Here is a 22,321-nt window from a genome sequence, read left to right on the forward strand (position 1 = left end):
CAAGCACTCGAACAAGTGCTGAGTAACTTTGTACCAATGGAGGGAACAAAATTGCTACAATATGTAGATGATTTGTTGATTGCAAGTCCAAGGGAGGAGGTTGTGAGGATGTGTACCATTGAAATTTTGAACTTTCTAGGGGTAAAAGGATTGAAGGTGTCTCAGTTGAAGTTGCAATTCACAGAGCCCAAGGTCAGATATTTGGGACATTGGTTAACCAACGGGAAAAAGAAGTTGGATCCTGAAAGGGTGGCAGGGATTATTGCCCCACCACCCCCACGGACAAAAAGGGAAGTTACCCAATTTCTGGGGTTGTTGGGATATTGTCGGCAGTGGATCGAGGGTACAGCAAGAAGGTGAAGTTTTTGTATTAAAAACTCACCATGGACCAAATCAAAAGGACAGAGAACGACGAGGACGAATTCAGGGGAGTCAAGGAAGCGCTCACAGCAGCACCAGTGCTGAGCCTCCCCAATGTGAGACGGCCATTACAGTTGTTCATGGATGTGAGCAATCACACAGCACATAGCGTGCTGACACAGGACTGGGCAGGAATCAGGAAACCATTGGGTTACTTGTCTAGGCTTTTGGACCCTGTTAGCAGGGGTTGGCCGACGTGCTTGCAAGCGATCGTAGCTGTGGCATTGTTGGTGAAGGAAGCCAAGAAAGTAACTTTTTGGAGCACCTTTGGTAGCATTTGCACCGCACGATGTGCGGGGTATACTACAACAGAAGGCAGATAAATGGCTCACGGATGCTAGATTGCTGAAGTATGAAGCCATTTTGATTCACTCGCAGGATTTGGAATTGCGGACAACAACTGCGCAAAACCCGGCTCAGTTCTTGTTTGGGGAAGCTTTGGAAGAACTTGTCCACTATTGTGTGAAAGTGGTTGAATTGCCGACAAAGATAAGAGAGGATTTGGAAGGAGAGGAATTAGATGAAGGGGAAAAATGGTTTGTAGATGGCTCAAGCAGAGTGATCGAAGGGAAAAGGAAATCAGGATATGCAGTCGTGGACGAGCGAACAGGGAAAGTGATAGAAGCAGGCCCCCTTAATGCGGGTTGGTCAGCATAGGCCCTGGGGGTGGGGCCAGTCATGCTCGTTGCAGGTGCGCGCCTGGGCCACGGCGTGGCCCTCGTCACTCCCGCCGTCACAGCTGTCACAACAAGGGGGAGTGGGAGGAGGTGCAGGTCAGATGGAGTCCCAGTCAGTGAAAGAGGAGAAAGGCAGGCCTTGGCAGGCAGGGATGCCACTGCCCCCTCCCCCACTCCCACCACTGCCCCCACTCTGGGAGGAGGAGCCGGAGGGTATACCGGGAAGGAGAAAGTGACAGCTAGCGTATGCAGCCCACTGCACCACCCCTAAGGGAGGAGTTGGGGGGCAGAGCCTTCTACAAAGAGGCAGAGATGGAACCTCCCATGGGGGTAGGGGTCTCTCCACTCTCAGGCTTGTGACTTTCCATAGCAACCCTGCACGCCGGGGATTGACTTCAGGGGATGATGTCACCGATGCATGAAGACCTTCAGCCCGGGTTAAAAGATGCAGTAAATCCTGCATAGTGCTTCCTAGGATCGGGGATAGTCAAAACAGATTATATGATACAACAGAGTCAGCCGAATCAGAGAGCTCTTGCTCAAGTAGTTTTGAGGAAGATGAAATTGATGAGATCATTGCAGCCCTGAACAAGCTAAGGAGGGGAAAGATAATGAAAATAGCCATTCAAGAGCGTAGCCCGATAGCGAGACATACTAGATCAAAAAAGGGAAAAAAAAGAACCGGTTTTACAAGCCCTCTTACGCCAAGCAGTTGGCAACCAGGGGCCAATATATGTAAAGGTTCCATATTCCCTTATCAAGTCAGAGCAGTGGAAAACTACTGTGGGGAAATATAAAGAGAATCCAGACAAGGTGGCACAATTAGTAGAATGGGCAGTTAACTCACAAAATCTTGATTGGGCTGATTTGAATTCTATGTTATACACAATACTTGACCCCATTAAAAGACAAATGGTCAATAAAGCAATCACAACATTTGTTGAAGGGAACATAGCCAGTGGGCTGCTTTAAGACACTATTACTGAGATATTTCCCCTTGAAAATCCTAGATAAAATGCAAATATACCAGAGCACATGGCAAGGTTAAAGCGATATCAAAGCCTTGTAGTATATGGGTTAAAACATGCGGTCCCTAAAGCTATAAATTAGTCAAAGATTTACAAAGTGAGGCAAAATTATGATGAATGCCCCACTGATTTTTTTAAACAGGCTAAGAGAAACTGCCATAATATACTGATTTAGATCCTGACTCAACTGATAGTAAAGCACATCTAGTACTTTTGTTTATGGGTCAGGCTTCAAATGATATAAAAAGAAAGCTGCAAAAGATAGAGGGAGTTCGAGACATAGATAAATTACTAGAGGTGGCCTGGAAAGTGTTTCAAGATAGGAGCCCAACTGAAAGAGTTAAATTCCAACTTAGTAAGAAGGCTACTCAGGAAAAGTCATACAAGGAAACCTCCCCTACAGAGAAAGACCAGTATGCATACTGCAAGGAGTGGGGACATTGAAAGAACAACTGTCCAGCACTGAAAGAAAAATCCTCAGTTCCCCAACTCCCTGTAGTACAAACCTCAAGTGGTTCAAGTTCCGAGTGAAGGACCGAAGGCTACCCCCCCCAGCGGAACCTTCAGTCATAGCTAAGCTGGGGAAAGATGACATCGAGTTTTCAGTAGATACCAGAGCAGCATATTCTGTTAAATACCCTAGAAGGTGTTGTGGTTTCAGTTAAACTATGACAGAAGGGAAACTGAGTCACGATACTGTACATGTTAATAGAGTGACCGGGGTAAGCGAAACTTGGCCTTTCTTCCAACCTTTAAAATTCAAACTGGGGAAGCACTGGGTAACCCATCAATTCCTCTATATACCTAACTCCCCATAAATATTGCTGGAGAGGGATTTGCTAGAAAAATTGAAGCAGAAATTAAATTCAAAAAGGGGTAGGATGTATGGGTTGTAATTCCTGAATCTAAATTTGTCCAAGTTGCTGCACTTTTCGTACAAGAAAAATGTGGTGAAATCCCTGTTGAAGTTGAAAATGTGATCAGTCCAATAGTGTAAGCCAGTGATACCCCAGGAAGATCCAAACTGGCTGGACCAGTGAGTATTGCACTCAAACCAGGAGCCACAGCGGTACGGCAAAAACAATACCTTTTGAAATTAAAGAACCCTAAGAGATTACTATCTATAACTGAAAAGTTCCTACAAAATGGTTTATTAGTGCAATGTGAATCCAAATCCAACACCCCCATTTTAGCTGTTAAAATACAAATGGCAAGAGTTATCGATTAGTACAAGATTTGAGAGCAATTAACAAAATTACAGAGGACATACACCCAGTGGTAGCCAATCCTTACACCCTTTTGACCACACTGACAGATGAATTAAGATGGTTTACTTTTGTAGATCTGAAGGATGTCTTTTTCTGGATTCCTGTACATAAAAAACAGCCAAGAGTTTTTTGCTTTTGAGTGAGAAAATCCCAAGACAGGGAGAAAAAGTCAACTTACATGGACAGTCCAACAATATTTGGAAACCAGCTAGCAAAGGAATGAGAAGATTAGAAAAGACAGGAGCCAGGACTTGTTCTTCATTATGTGGATGATATCTTGATTACAGCCAGAAACAGACATGACGGTATACGACTTATTGTAAGTCTATTAAACTTCCTGGGACTGAGTGGGTACAGAGTTTCTAGAGACAAAGCACAGATTGCTGAGGAAGCAATAGTTTACTTGGGGCTTGAGATCTTCCGTAGACACTGACAGCTCAGCAAAGAACAGAAAGAAGCCATCTGTTGACTCCCAGAGCCCCGTACTGTGAGAGAGATGCAAGCTTTCCCGGGGATGCTAGGTTGGTGCCATTTGTAGATAGCAAAATATGCACTACTAGTAAAACCCTGATATGGAGCATTAAAAACAGCCGAAAAAGGAATTATCATATGGACTGAAAACACCAGAGTAGCTTTTAAACAGCTGAAATACTCTCTAATGTCAGCTCCAGCACTAGGACTGCCAGACTTAATGAAACCTTTTGAACTTTTCACACATGAGAGACGGAATATGGCTTTGGAGGTACTAGCACAGCGCCTCGGGAACCAATGGAGGGCTGTGGCATATTTCTTTAAACAGCTAGAGAGTGTTGCCCTAGGCTGGCCAGGGTGCCTCAAGGCTGTGGCAGCCACTGTCATCTTGATCCAGGAGTCCCGAAAACTCACCCTTTGGCAACACATTGTAGTGTATGTACCCCATGCAGTAGCAGCTGTACTCAAACAAAAACGGGGACATTGGCTGTCTGGCAACCGGATGCTTAAATAACAATCACTATTATTAGAACAGGATGATGTTACCATGAAAACAACTTCAGTTGTTAACCCTGCCATGTTTTTTCCTTCTTAATTGACAATGAACCTGAACATGATTGCTTGCAGACAACTGAAGAGATCTATTCTAGCCGTCCAGACCTGAAAGACATGTGTAGGAAAGGCATTTTGTTCTGTTCTTGTGAGCCAGCGAAGGCTTCCTAAAGATAAGGAAAGCCCCATATGTCTCTCAAGGAAGACACCAAGGCTGTCACCATGGTGACGTGATGAAGGAGAGAAAGTTAAAAGATATGGACTTTAGCTGGCTCACCGAATGACGCGACTCCTTGTTCACCTACTGAGAACTTTGTTTCTTTCTTATGACCAATGGACAGTGAATATGTCTTAAGTAAATGTAAATATCTTGAAAAACTATAAAAGCAACATATTGCTATAATAAATCTCTCTTATACACCTTTCTGATGGAGTCTTGGTGCTTTGTGCTGTGTCGCGCTCTATAGTGAAAGACGTGCCCCTGGAAAATCTTGATTGAGAGCTTTTTACACATGGAAGCAGCTTTATGAAAAATAGAAAAAAGATGACAGGATATGCAGTGACCAGGCATGATAAGGCGATCAAGGCAAAGGCCCTGTCAGCAGATGCGTCATCACAGAAAGCCAAACTGATTGCTCTGGCGAGAGCCCTAGACCTGAGTGAGGGAAAAAAGGTAGATATGTAGACTGACTCTAAATATGCATTTAGTGTTGTCCATGCCCATGGAGCCATCTAAAAAGAGAAAGGACTTCTGAACACTCAAGGTAATCTGTTGCAGCCTAAATTGCTGCTAGTAAAGTCCAGGGTAAAGAAGCAAAAAAGGCTTTTACATAATATCCATAGATGTTTAATTCAGCCGCACGGTGAGATCTTTGGCTCCCAGGCACTCACCCCTCCTGGAGGGTCCAGCTCCCTCTCTCCAGGGGCCTCCCGGGGCTGACCTTGGTCTCCGGGCAGGTACAAAGGTGAGGCCCAGTCAGGGAAAAGGGAGGGGGTGGCTCAGGAGCACCTATGTTCAGGCATAGGAAAAGGGGAAGGAGCCAATGGGGTCTAACTTAAGAGAAGCCTCTCCAGGGCCTCCACAGTAATCAAATCAAACACTGAACAAATACTTAACCTCTTAGAGACCATTAAAAAACCCGCAAAAGTAGCTATCATGCATTGTAGAGGTCACCAAAAAAGGAAAACCACTCCAGAATTGGGAAATCGCTTTGCTGATAAAGCACCAAGAAGGGTTGCAGAAAAAAAGCATTCTTCTAGTAATTCCACAAAAAGACATTAATTTGTCAGGGTTCACCCCAAAATATGACCAAGCAGATGACAAACTAAGTTTCTTAAAGCTGAGATGACAGAGAGTAGATGGGCTGTTATACCAGCAAACCAGGTGATAGTCCTACCGCTGATCCTTCCGGAATTAGCTCAGAGACAACATGAAAACACATTTTGGGGTTGAAAATCTTCTGAAACATCTAAAAAAGATACTAAAAGAAGAGAGAATGTCTGATATTATACAATCAGTAGTGAGCAAATGCAAAATCTGCTGTAAAAACAACTCTGACATGAAAATAAGAGTTGTGTTAAGAGGAAAAAGGCAGGCGATCTTCCTGGAGATTACTGGCAAATAGACTTCACAGCATTACCACATAAAGAGGGTTACCAGTACATACTAGTATTAGCTGACAACTTCAGTGGATGGCCAGAAGCTTGCCCCTGTGTCTTGGTTTAGAAAGACAGGAGTCTGCTAAGGAAAGCAGGAGCCTCCCCTGAAATGGAGAATGTAAACCCTCCCCACCCCTCCAAATTGCTATAAATTTTAAACTAAGGGGCTCTCAGGCAAAAAAATATGGGAGCAGGAAATAACAGTTCTTTAAGAGGGAAGAAAATAAAAGGATAAAATAAACAATGCAGTCACTAGAACAACACTGACAGAGTCAGAACCCAACCTGACACCCTGTGGGTCAGGGTGTTGGTCTCAGTCCAATTGGAAATGTGGCTGCAGTCCTCCTGAAATATCAGGGGTGGTTCTGTTGGAGCAGGGGGTCCTGTAGAGAAGGATGTATTCTTCCTCTGAAGATCTAGTGGAAGAAGAGGCAGCTGCTGTTCCTCTGGGGAATCCAGTGGAGAAAGCCATGCTGGTGTCTCAAAACCTCAGGATTATATCTGGGTAGTAATGCTTGGCTCCTCCCTCTGGGCGGAGCATCTCCCAATGGGATGCTGTAGTTCTTATCAGTCATGCACTGACATTCAATAGCTGTTATCAGCAGATGTCCCCTCCCGAGGGAGGAGTGATTGTGGTCACCCAAAGAGAGAGATAAGGCAAACTGCCCACTTGACAAACGACAACTGCCATACAGATGGTAATAGAATACATCTTGCCTTGCAATCTGGAACACCCTGTGGCACTAACACGGCCAAGGAAGTAGTGAAAGTTATCCTCATGCATATAATTCTGAGGTTCAGAGTTCCCCTGAGGATGTCATCAGATAGGGGACCACAGTTTGTGTCCTGGGTTGACTATATGATGCTTTTATCCCCAATCGTCTCATTCTGTTTATGTTGAATAATAAGTTTTGCATCTTTAAGACTGTTCCAGAGAGTGAAGCGGGGGAGAGAAGAAGCGCGCAGTTTGTTTTCAGACACTGTACTCCACTCCCTCACATTCCTTCTCCTGGACTGTTGTTGTCTGCGGACAGACAGTGGGACAGAGCTCTTCTTTTGCTTTTTAGTTAGTGTTAGCTAGCTGAGGCAAAGAAGTTCCCTGGACTGGTTTTTTTCCTTTTCTTTGGACCTCTTGAAACCTGCTCTGGACTGAACACCCAGGGGAGCACTGGTAGCTCACATCTCTAGCCCACGGGGCCGGGCCTGGCCTGCGACAATTCCAGCACTGGAGGGACTGATCAGAGACTCAGTGAGCTGCAACCCGGGGACGGGGTTTTCTCAGTTTGTCATCTCTTTTAGAGTGGCAAGGGGTCTCATTGTTAGATATTGTTTTGGTTTTATTGTTTAATAAACAGGTTTTTTTCCACCTTTCTCCAAAGAGGTATTTTTCCTCCCGGACCAGTTGGGGGGGGGGGGGGGGGGGCGATTGGATCTGCTTTTCCCACCGGAGGTCCTTTGGGGGATTCTTCCCCAAATTTGCTCTAAACCTGGACACTTTGTAACAGTGGTTAATGAAGTTAGCCAGATTTTGTGAATTTCTTGGGATCTATATACACCTTATAGACCCCAAGCAAGTGGTAAAGTGGAACATATGAATGGGACTCTCAAAACACAAATTTGCAAAATTTGTCAGGAAACATCCATGACATAGGTTCAGGCCTTGCCTATAGCTTTACTGAGAATCCTCATACAACCAAGGAGAAGGTGAGGAAGCGAAGGGAGCTGACCCATCCTAATTGATCAGCATCGAACTCCGATTAATTGATCCAGCATGCACACTTTTATAATCGTGTTAATTAAGTTCATACATATTGCAAAACCTGAGCTCATTATTGGCTACAGATTACACACCAACCCCTCCTCTTGTTTTCAATACCTGTGGTTTCTTATTGAGACCAAAACTTGTTTTTCTCATCCTGTTATTGACTGTTCTCAAGGCCTCCATGTTTGTCATCCTGCTTTCCCATCACTATCAAAGGACAAAGTATTTACTTGTTATTAAAAAACAAGCCTGAGAACTTTGCTGTTTACAGGAACGTGCCTGAGTATTGGAAAAAAGGCTCCCAATATTACCAGTTAGATTGTGCCTGGGCCAGTCTGACCCTCGCTGCTGGGCCAAAGGCAGCAACTGCGGTGTATCACCCCAGAGATACCTTGGCTTGCTGGTGGTTGCAGCTGGGCACTGAACAAGTCCAGGCTTGTTGGAACCCTGTTTTACCTCAGGAGGAATAGCTTCAGGTGATGGTGAAGAGAAAAAGGAGAGGATTCTGCTGGAGGGTTTAATGTCCAGAGGTTTATTCCATGGTTACAGAGGTCTGAACGTGAGGAACTGCTCCAACAGAACACGGCCGCATGGTCTGATCACCCTTTTAAGCTCAGGGATAGGGGGAGAGGAGGTACAGGTGAGCCACCAACCAGGTGAGAGGGGCAGGGTCTCAGGGGAAGATGACACCCAGAAAGGCCAATGACCTCTGGGCATAGGGGCATCCTTTGAACTTGACCAACCACACGACGCCTTGCTGGAATGTTAAGCCTGATTGACAGGACTCACTCAGCATGGGGGCAAGGGGGAAGGGAGAGAGGTATAGGCACACCTGGGGAAGTGACCTGGAAGTCCAAAATGGGACATTACAGCACACCACAACATCTCCCCCTAGTTTTGTTTAAAAAGAAGAGGACTGTGTTTGTGGTGCAGAATGATTGCCAAACCATGGTTGGTAAATCAGTTCTTCCTCTACAGGAGGGTCAGTGTTTTCCACTGAGGCTTCCAGGTCATCCATTGGAGCACTGAGGGCTTCCAAATGGTAGACCTCAGGAGGGGGAGATGAGCTTGAAATTAACTTGAGGACCATGCGTTTGATTAGTCCAAAAACAATGCTAACAACTACAATAACTAAAATAAACAGCACTAAAAACACAGTTTTCAGAATAGATCCCAACCAGCCCGAGAGTCCCCAGCCTTTGAACAGTCCATTCAGCCAGTTGTCAGTTTCTCTGTTGATGTCCGGGAGCCTTTGTCAAGGTAGTCCATATGTGGTTTGGGCTGAGGGAATATGCAGGAGGTCACAGGTGGGATGATCAGGAGTAGGACGAGAAGCAGGCTTGGTCTCACGGCGTCTCGAGGCTACACACAAACAGTGGGATCTAAACTGGCACAAAAACTTGAAACAAACATATATTACAAACTATTCCAGATAGGAGGCTTAAATGGAATTTCCTCCAGAGAACACGTGCGGCGTTTTCTTCTCCAGGCAGCATGAGCAACCTGGGGTGCTTCTGTAGATTTCTCTGAGACCTTGGGAACATAGGGCTTTACCCATTTGGAAGGAACCCACCTTAAACCAGAGGGGGTGGACACACAGGCATATCCACGTCCCCAAGTAACCAATTTGTAGGGTCCCACCATTTTCCAAGTCTCAGGGTCCTTTACTAAAACTGGAGGTTTTTCTTTCATTAACTTATGATTGCTCCCCCCAAAGTGGCGTAGGATGGGTGGGTTCAGGCTGTCAAAAGAACAATTCAGAAAATTGATTGTGAATAGTGCCCTGGATAACCGGATGTGGGGAGGTTCCACCTTCAGAACCTGTTGTTGCTGGTCCAGGACCCTTTTAATATCACGGTGAGTTCTTTCTACAATGGCTTGACCTGTAGGGGAGTAGGGGATGCCAGTTTTGTGCTCTACTCCCCATTGCTGCAGGAAGCTCCCGAATTCCTTGGATTTATAAGCAGGCCCATTATCAGTTTTCAGCTCCTTGGGGATGCCCATGAAAGAAAAAGCCTGTAAGAGGTGCTTAACAGCATCGATAGATGATTCTCCTGTGTGGGCAGAAGCATAGACCGCTCCAGAAAAGGTATCTACACTAACATGAACATATTTCTGCCGTCCAAAAGACTGTATGTGTGTTACATCTGTTTGCCACAGTTAACAACTGTTCAGTCCCCTTGGGTTTGCTCCCGTACTCACTGTAGGGAGTGCATGTTGTTGGCAATTTGGGCACGTGGCCACAATCGCTTTGGCCTGTTCTTGAGTGATGTTAAACTGACGAACCAGGCCAGGTGCATTTTGGTGGAAAAGCTGGTGGCTGATTTGTGCCTGTTCAAAAACATTTGGGAGAGTGGCCATCACTGCAGGTGCAGCAAGAGCATCTGCCCTTCTGTTGCCTTCAGCGATAAACCCTGGCAAGTCAGTGTGTGACCTGACATGCATCACATAAAAAGGTTGCTCTCGGTGAGTGACTAACTTTACAAGTTTTGAGAGCAATTTGAAAAGTGCGATGTTAGACACATCTTGCAGTATTGCTTGATCTGCCCTGGATACTACTCCTGCCACGTATGCAGAGTCTGTAATCAGATTAAATGGTTCTGAGAACCTTTCAAAGGCCCTAACAACCGCAGCCAATTCAGCAACCTGAGGTGAACCTTCCACCTCAGCAATGTCTGTCTCCCACTGCTGGGTTTGAGGATCCTTCCAAGTCATAACTGACTTGTGAGACCTCCCGGATGCATCTGTGAAGACAGTTAGAGCCCTTTTTAAAGGTCTCCTACTTAGAGCACTTCTCAGTTTTAAGGAGAATGGAACATCTTGTTCGAACAATTTGTGAGCAGGCCGCGCTACCGAAATTTGTCCTGAGTAGGAATCCAGAGCAAACTGCAACACTTCATTTTCTTGAAACAATTGTTCCAGTATTTTCATAGTATTTTGACCTGATTTTAACTCAACTGGAATGTGAATGCACTTAAAATCACATCCTGCTAACTCCCTGATCCGGGTCCTTGCTTTCCGGATCAGTTCTGCTACCAGCTCCTGAGGCTTTGTCAGTCTCTTGGACCTTTCGTGACTGAGGAAAACCCATTCTATGATCAAGAGAGGGTCCCTCTGGTCCCGGTCCTTTTTTGGTGTGTCCTTTGCCTTAGGTGTTTGTTTTTCCTCCCACTGGAAAATAATTCCATGGAGGTGTGGCAACTTACCTAGGATGATAAATTTGAATGGCAGGTCAGGCCGGCATCGGTTGGCCTGTCTTGTGGACATTGCAATCTGAACCTTTTCTAGAGCTTTCCGTGCCTCTGGGGTAATAGACCTAGGAGCACCTGGGTCCTCTCCCCCTTTCAAAAAATTGAAAAGAGGGGCAAGGTCTTCATTAGTCAGACCGAGCCATGGTCTTACCCAATTCAAAGACCCACACAACCTGTGGACATCCGCAAGGGTCTTGATCTTTGGATTGATTTCTAGTTTTTGAGGAACAATGGTCCTATTTCCAATTTCTAAGCCCAAATACTTTCAAGGTGGCATCTTTTGAATTTTCTTTTCCTGGAGCTCGAACCCTGCAACAATCAATGCATCGATCGTTAGGTCAAGCGCATGTGTGAGTAGATCATCATTGGGGGCACACACAAGGATATCATCCATATAATGATAGATAATGGCCTTCTCTGCGGCTGCACGTACTGGGGAAAGCAGGGGAGAGACATACCACTGGCAGATAGCTGGAGATACCTTTAATCCCTGAGGAAGAACGGTCCAATGGTACCTTTTTATAGGGACTTCTAAATTAATAGAAGGGACGGAGAATGCATAACGTGGTGCATCGTCAGGGTGCAAGGGGATTTGGAAAAAACAATCTTTAATATCAATAACAGCTAATTTCCAATCTTGGGGAAGCATTGTTGGGGATGGCATACCAGGTTGGAGAGAACCCATATCTTCAATTACATTATTAATTTGTCGGAGGTCGTGAAGAAGTCGCCATCTCTTTTTGTCAGCTTTTTGGATGACAAACACTGGAGAGTTCCATGGGGACATGGTCTCCACAATGTGGCCCTTTTTTAGTTGCTCTTCCACTAGCTCCTCAAGCACCTTTATTTTTTGTTTACTGAGCGGCCACTGTTTTACCTGAACTGGTTTGTCTGTTTTCCACTTCAGTTTTTGGGTGGGGCGCTGTTGTTCAATGACTGCTGTACAAATATGCTGTGGAGCGTCTGGAATATCAATTGTGACACCCCACTGAGCCATTAAATCTCTCCCTAACAAAGGTTCCGAATAATCCAACACAAATGGACGGATATTTGCCAATTGTCCGTTTGGTCCCTCAAATTGAATAATGCTTTTGGATTGTCTTGCCAATTGCAGACCTCCTACACCTTGAAGGTGACCGGCAACATTTTGCAAAGGCCAATGTGCTGGCCAGTCTTGTACTGGAATCACTGTGCAGTCTGCACCTGTGTCTACAAGCATCTCAATGCGTTTAGACTCCCCACCCTCACTGACATTACACCATAATTTGGGTTTGTCTTTCCCAATAACTTGTACTCGGGCGACTGTGGGCCCTTGTTTTTTGATATTTTCAGGTAAAGATGGCACAGGGATAGCTTGTGCAACAATTTGTCCCTTGGGAAGAAACAGGGGTGGGTGGAAACAATGCAGGCCGAGAACGAATTGCTCAGGATCTGATGTTGTCATTCCTGGAGCAATTCTGATCTCTTGTGGTGTGTGTTTGGTGTCCCCAATGACGATGTACTTACAACGAATCCGGTTCCAAGTACCTTTCTGTTCAGGATTTACAGACACAAAATGCCAATCAGTGTCCTCCAGGTGGAGTGACTCAGTCAGCTGCAACCTGTAAGGCTCATTGACAGAAGACATGGTTAACACAGGAACACCTAAATCATACACAGTCTTTGAAGCACCTGCTTCACTTACACAAACATTAATATTATCCCGCGCTTGATTTGTTTTGCTACCCTTATTCCCTTGGCCTGCTCTTTTTGTGTCTGCGCGCCTGGCAGGCCGGCGCTCCCCTTTCAGTTTTTTTGTTGTTGTTGACCCCCAGGGAGGGCTTGTAGTTCTCCTCCCCTGCCATTTTGAAATTCATCAAATTCCCTTTTCAGGGGGCACTGGTTACTCCAGTGCCCTAGGTTGTTACAAAGCAGGCATGGTTTTGTGGGCTCAGCCATTGCTGGTCTCCGCTGCTGCCCAGGGTACTGCTGTGGTGAGGGAAAAGGCGCATGGCTGGCAACGGCGACACGCTGAGGTGGTCTTGGCAGCAGCCTTGGTCTGGTGTCTTCAGCCACACTCATCAGAGGCACTTTACTGTTACAGACTAGGAGCATATCTTTTAAGGTTGGAGAAGGTTCTATAGGAAGGCTCAGGATTGCCGCTTGACACTGTTCATTTGCATTTGTAAATGCCATTTCCTCTAAAATTGCTTCTCTAGCATTCTCTTTTTTAACTTGTATTTCAATAGCTCTAGTTAACCTTTCTACAAATTTCAAAAAAGGCTCTAATGATAGCTGTTTAATTTTACTATAGGGCTCAAAAGGCCCCTCAGGTTGTAGGGAAAAGAATGCTTTTTCAGCTGCTTCTTTTACTTTCTCGAGTGTTTCTGCAGGAATTGCAGTAGCTTGGATTGAGGGAGAAGACCATTGGCCCTCACCACAGAGGTGCTCAATGGTGATAGGGTTACCACTGTTGTCTTTGGCTGTGTTTGGATCAGCATGCAAGCCTGGGAGAGCATCATTCAGCATTTGTTTCCATGCTATTTCCCATAATTTGAAATCCGTGGAGGTCATGAGACAGGAAAAAAGCTGTTTTAAATCATGTGGAATCACTACAGTCCTACTCAGTTCAGAATTTAAAAGGCCACGGAAATATGGACTGTGTGGACCATATTCTTTATGAGATTTACAGATCTCTTTAATCAATTGTCGTCCAAAAGAACTCCAATTAGCAGTTGGAGCTTCTCCCCCCTGAGCAGCAGGCTGAAAGGTAACAGGAGCCAGTGACAACATGGGACTATGCATTGAATCTGCTGTTCCGTGCTCTGTATCCCTTGAAACAGAAGCACTGGGATCACAGCTACAGGTTTGGGGGATGGCAGTGGGTGTGTCCCCACCGTGGGAACCCGGGGAGGAGGCGGGGACGCAACGGGTACAGGGGGCGGGGACAGGGGGCCGGCAAGGGGCGGGGACACCGTGGGAACAGGGGGCGGGGTCAGGAGGCAAGCAGGAGGCGGGGACACCTGGTGACATCACGTCAGCAGACGCCCCCTGGGAGGAGTAGAGGGGCGGAGCTGAGGGTATTGCAGGAAAGGGAGGGGGAGGGGGGAAGGTATCACGAGGAACAGGAGGGGAGGGGGATGGGGCTGGAGTTTTGGGATGGTTAAGGGGATTTTGGGAAGAAGAAGACCAGGTTTGGGAAGATGCCACGTGGCATCCACCATCTTGTGGACCCCCTAGGGACTGGGGGCCATTTTGGGCATCACTGCTCTCTGGAAAGCTAACACGTGCTGTGGGTTTCAGAGGAGGGGACACAGGGGACTGGGAAAGGTTCCACGCAGCCTGGCCAGGGCCTTGTGGACAGGGCAACTCAGGCATTTCAACAGACTTTTGGAGCCGACTTCCCAATGAGTTTGATCTGTTTAAAATACCAAGTTTTGGGGAAAGAGGTTTAGGGGTTTTAGAACTAGGAGAGGGAGAAACAGGGAGAGCAGAGGTACATGGCTTTACATTTGGCTTTTTCTCCATTTCCTTTTGTTTGAGCAATGCTGTTCGAATTTGTAAACTCCAAAACACAAATTTAGCTGAGGGTGCATTGCCAGATTGTCCTAAGGTTATCAATTCATTTCCAACTTTATCCCAGAATTGAATATTGTGGATTTCTTCAGGGGAGATTTGTGGGAAGTGGAGGAAAAGCCATCTTATAAACTGTTTCAATTTTCCCTTTGAAAACTTCACATTACCACTGTCTAAAATGCTAACAATATTATAAAACACTCCTTTTTGTACAATGCTGAGTTTCAAACCCATGTTAGATGTAAAAAGCAAAGTACTAAATCCCACCTGACCAAAAACAAAGCTAAAATCAGCTACCGATTTCTAAAAAAACCACAGATGGAAAGCGATAACGAGCCGAGAAAAACTTCACAATGCAGCTGTATATACTGCTTTTAAAATTCCCGGGCAGCAGCAGCAGGGCACGCCCTGCCGAGCCGAGGCAGAAACAAAGCCTCCCCCGCCGTGGAATGCAGCCCACCCCACGGAGCAGAGAGAGCAGCCACGCCACGTGGCAAGCCGAAACCGGGGCCCCCCGCGCCGCGTGTGCAGAGAACCCCTTCCCCTGCACAGAGAGCTGAGAAAGAGAGTCCCCCGCGGCAAGAGAGCCGAGAGCTCCCCCTCCCCCGCACAGCGAGAGAGAGAGATCCCCCGACCACGTGGAGAGAGCCGAGCACGCGGCGCTGCAAAGCCAGGGGGAAGGGCAGAGAGCTCCCACTCCGGCGTGAATTTCAAAAGAGAGTAACACGCGCACCAGAAAGCTAAAGTTAGAATGCAATAAATTCCCGTCTGTGGGGCTGCGCAGCCAAAAATGCAAAGGCAAAAAGGAACAGAACTCACGGCAGAGTCTGTTTTTGAGCTCCTGCCCTACCGAGAACAGAGATACTCACCCGAAATGGAAGCTGTAGCTGGCTGGGTACAGGCAGGTCTCTTCACCGGAACAGGACCTCTCTGTGGGCGAGATAGGCTACCCTGTCCTCCCTCTGGAAAATCTGCTCACCACAAAGGAGCTGGGCTTTCCAGAGGTGCCGAACAGTCCACGAAACTTCTTCTGGGAATATTCCCAAAGTCTCTAGCTGAGGGCGTTGCAACCAAAGCCCCTTTCAGCTGGATGCACGGCTGCTAGAAGGTTCTCCGAGGTGCTGCGGGTCCGTCTCGGGCTGCAGAGTCGCTTTGCCCGCCTCAGGGATGCCAAATATTGGAAAAAAGGCTCCCAATATTACCAGTTAGATTGTGCCTGGGCCAGTCTGACCCTCGCTGCTGGGCCAAAGGCAGCAACTGCGGTGTATCACCCCAGAGATACCTTGGCGTGCTGGTGGTTGCAGCTGGGCACTGAACAAGTCCAGGCTTGTTAGGAACCCTGTTTACCTCAGGAGGAGAACTTCAGGCGATGGTGAAGAGAAAAAGGAGAGGATTCTGCTGGAGGTGTTGCCCGATTGATAAATGACACAAAACTCGGATAAGTTTTGTGGGTGCTTTATTAAGGGCCCGGGGAACTGGGGGACTCACGTCCCAAAGTCCGAGCCCCCCAAATTCACGTATGGGTGCTTCCCTCTTATACATGCGATTCACAACAAAGTCTCCAAGGAACAGTTTCCCCGTTCCCCTTGCCTAGCCTCCAAGGAACAGTTCCCCGTTCCCCTTGCCTGGTCACAGACCCCTTGTGATACATTCCTTGGTTCACAAACAAGATCATTAATCCTCTGCTTATCTTATTCTAAGAGCATTGTATGCTGCCTCTAGACAGGTTAGCATTCTTACTTTCTTGCACTAGTTTAATTATTTATTAAATCCCCAAGACTACCTGCTAGGTTACACACAAAACTCAACACACTTTTCAACGGCTACAAAACTGCTTTTTAACAAACCAGTTCACACACAACTCACTATAATAAAATATTTTGCTAAATTTCATTTCTTTTCCAACAGAGGGTTTAATGTCCAGAGGTTTATTCCATGGTTACAGAGGTCTGAACGTGAGCAACTGCTCCAACAGAACACGGCCGCATGGTCTGATCACCTTTTTAAGCTCAGGGATAGGGGGAGGGGAGGTACAGGTGAGCCACCAACCAGGTGAGAGGGGCAGGGTCTCAGTGGAAGATGACACCCAGAAAGGCCAATGACCTCTGGGCATAGGGGCATCCTTTGAACTTGACCAACCACACGACGCCTTGCTGGAATGTTAAGTCTGATTGACAGGACTCACTCAGCATGGGGGCAAGGGGGAAGGGAGAGAGGTATAAGCACACTTGGGGAAATGACCTGGAAGGCCAAAAGGGGACATTACAGCACACCACAACACCTGAGAACTTGTTGCTTACAGCTGCCTTTTACTTTTCAATCAGCTGTATATTTTCATGGCCTTTTTTCCTTCAAGCCATGTCTGAGCAAAATTCTCCAACAAATTCCCCCTTTTTCTTTTTTGCGCAAGGAGGTTAGTCTGCCAGGGTTTTTCTATCATTCTACTGACCATATCTTGAATACAATTAAAAATACAAGGCAAAATAAGTAAAAGCATTAAAAGCACATCTAATATCTCTATAGCATATGTCACAAGGTTCCCCAGCCACGGTCCAAGCAATGGCTTTTACCCCAAAGGGTTAAAACCTCCCCCAACTGAGCCATAATGTCCTGCCTTATCAGGCATTGCACGGTAGGTGGTAATTGGACTACTGAAAAAGAAATCTGTTAGCTGTTTTCATTCATGCGAACCCAGAGAGAAGGTGAACAGCTAGGGCTAATAATGCTGGAATCGACCCCAGTGTCCAACAAGCCTGAAAATGATCCTTTCTGTCCTTGAAATTCCACTTCCACCCTTTTCTTGGGTCTCTCAGAAAGGTTCAAAGTCAGTCAGGTCAGTCCTCCAGTGGATTCAAAACCATTTCCCAGCTCTCTTGTCCTTTTACAGTCTCTAATCCCATAGTCATTTGGCTCAAGTGGCACCAGCTGAACAATTCTCTGTCCCTTATTGATTTGAAGTGGGGGAAAAGGGGTATATGCCATCACCATATGGTCCACATCAATGACGCCAGGCAAAACAAATAGTCCCAACATAGATGATCTTCCGAACAGCAGAGCACCCATCTTGACCCTGTATAACATAGGTCCATGAATCCCTGTTGGAATTTTTCGTGGGTGCGGGGTTATCAGCATATCTCCTACAGTGGCTGCTCTTTCCAAGCTGAAGCTCCCTGTGGTGTTGGGTTGGAGACAGGAGAGGGTGCAGATGCTGCAGCGATGACTTCTGTTGTTGCGTGGTCACTGCGGTTCTGGCACCAACTAGTGTTGGAGGCAGTGCTGTTGACATTTGAAGAGGTGCAAGAGCAGCTGACACCTGATTCTGAGAGGTCCCTGCTTGTTCTTGTAAGCCTAGCCCTAATTGTGCTACGCATTCATTTACAAGCCCTTGCCAATGAGCATTTAATAACAATTGCTGAGGCTGAGTAAAGATCAATTTAGCTATCTCATGACAATCATTCTCCAGAAGGAGAAGAGTGGCATCAAAAATATAATCTAACATCTGTTTGGCTGGTTCACTTTTCACTCCAAACTGGCTAACAGTAGACCTCAGTTGAGACAGCAATTTCCAATCAAAAGCTGTAATAGTAGCCTGCATGCCCCCTCCCTCCTGAGGATTGAATACAACAGGACAAGCCAGCTCAGTAGCAGCACTTATTACATCCTGATCTCCCTTTTCCATGGCATCTCTTGCCAGGGCAGCCCAAGCCTCCCGTCGCTCCCTCGCATTAGCCCCCGCTAGGTCATTTTCCGCCCCAGGGATCGGCTGATTGATTTTCAGGAGATGATCGGGAGGTCTCGGCCCTGTTGTTCAGGGGGTGTGGAAGCCTCAGAAGCGCTCTGTGTAGCCTGACTTGCTGAAGACGGCGGCGAAGCAGGTAATAAAACCGTCCTCATTGCAGGGGCCAATGGGATTCCCCTCTCCTGATCGTATTCCCTATCTTGATCGTAATCTTTATTACGGTCATGAGCGGCGGTAGCCTGCTGGACAGCCTTTTTTTCGGCCTGAAACTGCAGTAATTCATTGCGAACAACCCGCCATAATTTACCTAACTTCTTGGCAGTTTTATTGCCCTCTAAAGTAGCCTCCCATAATAAATCACCGAATTTACGCCACTCCGTTAACTCGTGAACCGTATGGGGGTTAATAAAAACTCCCCTATCGTAGCCATAAGCCAAAAGCCCTGGTAAATCCTTTGGCAAATCTATCCCCTTAACCTGCCTTTTTTGTAAAAAGGCAGTAAATAAATTATATGCTGCTTGCCTTTCCATACCTAAAATCGTCAGCGCTGATTGCAGCCTCTTCAAGGTCCGTGCAGCACGTATCAGTCAGGCTCGCCTGTACGACACCCAAGGCACGACGCGTCTCAGCTTCTTTTTTATCCCTTTTTTTTTTCTTCGCGTTTTCTGCCGTCCTGGCTGCTTCTCAGGACCTGACCCGTGTCTTCACTCCTCCGTGGTGCGTTGTCGTATCACGATCGGGTGTCAGCATTTGAGGAAGCGAAGGGAGCCGACCCATCTTAATTGATCAGCATCGAACTCAGATTTATTGATCCAGCATGCACACTTTTATAATCATGTTAATTAAGTTCATACATATTGCAAAACCTGAGCTTATTATTGGCTACAGATTACACACCAACCCCTCCTCTTGTTTTCAATACCTGTGGTTTCTTATTGAGACCAAAACTTGTTTTTCTCATCCTGTTATTGACTGTTCTCAAGGCCTCCATGTTTGTCATCCTGCTTTCCCATAACTATCCAAGGACAAGGTATTTACTTGTTATTAAAAAACAAGCCTGAGAACTTTGCTGTTTACAGGAACAAGCCTGAGAACTTGCTGCTTACAGCTGCCTTTTACTTTTCAATCAGCTGTATATTTTCATGGCCTTTTTTCCCTCAAGCCATGTCTGAGCAAAATTCTCCAACAAGAAGGGATACCATTAGTCCCTATGAAATACTCTATTGCTGACCATATTAGATTCCACATATTCTGGGTGAAATTCACATGAAGGGGAAACTTGATTTGCAGAGATATTTATTGGCTTTAGGTTCCACTTTGCAGAAGCTCCAGAATTGCATTGTGCTATGCCATGGCTACTGGAGCTCGGTCTAGCTCTTAGAAATCTGGCGCCACGTCAGGAGTGGGGAACTGCCTTGGCATTGGGATTTACCAGAGGCAGAACATTTAGAGCCACTTGCTCTACAGTGCCAGACACAAGCCATGACAGGGACCAGGCAGAGGAGAAAGGAGGAGGCTGTCTGTCTTGAGGTTCCACAAGGAAGGCTTTATTCCAAGTAAAGGGATCAGAAACAAAGAGTCCCAGGCATGCCTGTGCAAGGATTTTTGTACAGATACAAATCAAGAGGTGGATACAAACAGCTAACCAATAGGGAATCCTCAGGGGAGGAGTGAGGGGATTACATCAAGTTTCTGGGGCTAATTGGGGTAGGAGGGTGGAGAGGATGGGTCACATGGGCAAATGGGGCTTCCAGGAACAGGGGAATTCCAAAAGGGTGTTGGAGTCAGGGATTGGCCCTATGTGAAAGTGGCAGGGAAGGTTCGGGAACAAAAGGGGCTGGGTTGCCTTGACAGGCAGGGAAAGAGCTGGAACAAGGGACAGGGAACAGCATGAGAGGGAGGGTAAGACCCAGGGGTAAACCAACTTGGAGAGAATATGGGGGCGTGTGGAGAGCCTGGTTCAAACATGGCTTAAAGAAAGAGGCCATGAAGGTATACAGCTGATGGAAAAGTAAAAGGCAGCTGTAAAGCAGCAGTTCCCAGGCTTGATTCTGTAAATAATTAGGTTCTCAGGCACATTTTTTATAAACAACAAGATTCTCAGACAGTCTTCTCATAACAGGTAAACATTCTGTCCTTGGCTGCTCTGGGAACAGATGGCTGCTCTGGGAACAGATATGAAGGTTTTGAGAACTTTTCATATCACGGTGAGAACACTAATCTTGGTTTCAATAAACAAACCACAGGTATTGTAAACAAAAGGAGGGGTTAGAGTTTTCTCTGTAGCCTATCGTGAGCTCGAATTTTGCAATATGCATGAACTTAATTAACACTGTTATAAAAGGTGACTGATTTGATCAATAAATCGGAGTCGATGCTCATCAATCGGATGGTCGTCTCCCTTCACTTCAATAGGGGCGCAACAGAACAAACCACTTAACAAGGAATCAATAAAATAAATTCGAATCCCAACAGTGCTATCCAAACCCATAGGACTAAACACACCTGCACATCCCTTCCAACCTGGAGACTGGGGCTTTGTTAAGTGGTGGGACAATGATCCTCTACAAGCCAAATGGAGAGGACCATTCCAAGTTCTACTGACCACCCTCACCACAGTCAAAGTCACTGGCAATGGACCCTGGATTCACTATTCCAGAGTCAAGAAAGCTTCGGCTCCTGAAACAACTGTGGAAACAGACTGATGCAGATGAAAACCTGTTTAAATTATTCCTCTTCTGTGCCCAAAGAACTGTTCGCAATACTTATTATTCTTCTTTGCATAATACCTGCCGTTTTAAGGCATTACAGTTGTTAGATGTTTATTATTCTTTATTATTGTTTATTAGTAGTATTAAATATGTATCTATTATTAGACATTTACTGTTAAATATTTACTGTTATTAGATATTTATCCAGTATTTGATGTTTATTTACTATTATTTATGTTATTGCTTATTATTAGATGTTTATATTGATAGTTGTATACTATTGTTAGATTCTTATCTGATATTAAATACTTTTATTGGAAAATATTTAGAATAGAAACTCGACAAGGTAAAGGCCTTGTCGAGACTCTAAAAGAAGGAAATAATGCCTCAGGTTTTAGCTTTTATATTTTTCAGATTCTGTGCTGCTTTGTTGTGTAAATGAGCCTTAATTGGTCTTATCCTAGGCAAGCTATGACAGCTCCAGAGCTCAGCTCCCAGGGGGACTGAGTGCCAGAGGCCAGCTCGCTCTCAGACCAAGGCCGCGGGTCAGCCCTTAGCAAGCAGGGAGATATTCAGCTCTTAGTGATTAGGCAGCTCTTGTGATTTCAGCTTTGCTTCCTAGGTAGCTTTTCCCTTGGCTTAAGGCTCCAGCAGACAGTAGAGAGAGGAGAAGGAGAAGACGCCGGCTGTTCCACGTGTATGGCTTTATTGTAGGGGTTCCGTGAAGGGTCTCAGCTCTTCTTCTTCCGAGTTAGTAGGGGTACAGTATGCTACTTTTATACCCTTGGCCCGGATCCAATCCTGACCAATGGCAAAGGTGTTAGAGTGACCATAAGTGACCAATAGTAGGGTTAACACGATATTGCCTTACATGGCTATAGGGATAGAGTATAGGGTGGATGTCCCTGGAGTCAGGAAGCTTCTTTGCTGCTGTGTCAGCATTCTATTCTCCAAGGGGCCCTGGCGAAAGCTGATTGTTCTACTACAAGTCCACTTTCTGTTTTACAAAAAATGCAGTCGCAATAGTGCTTTTGAAACAGTGAACAAGACACAAGAACATAGCTAATACAATAAGAATTACAAGGAGAATCAACAACAATCCCTTGACCAAAGAGTCAACCTATCCTGTTAGTCCCCATTGCCCAAAAAGTTCATTGACCCAATCTGGGATTCTTTCTACTTTCAAGTCCTTCACAAGATCTTTCAGTTTCTGGATGTTCACATGGAT

Source organism: Melospiza melodia, chromosome W (genome assembly GCF_035770615.1).
Source record: "Melospiza melodia melodia isolate bMelMel2 chromosome W, bMelMel2.pri, whole genome shotgun sequence".
NCBI lineage: Eukaryota > Metazoa > Chordata > Aves > Passeriformes > Passerellidae > Melospiza > Melospiza melodia.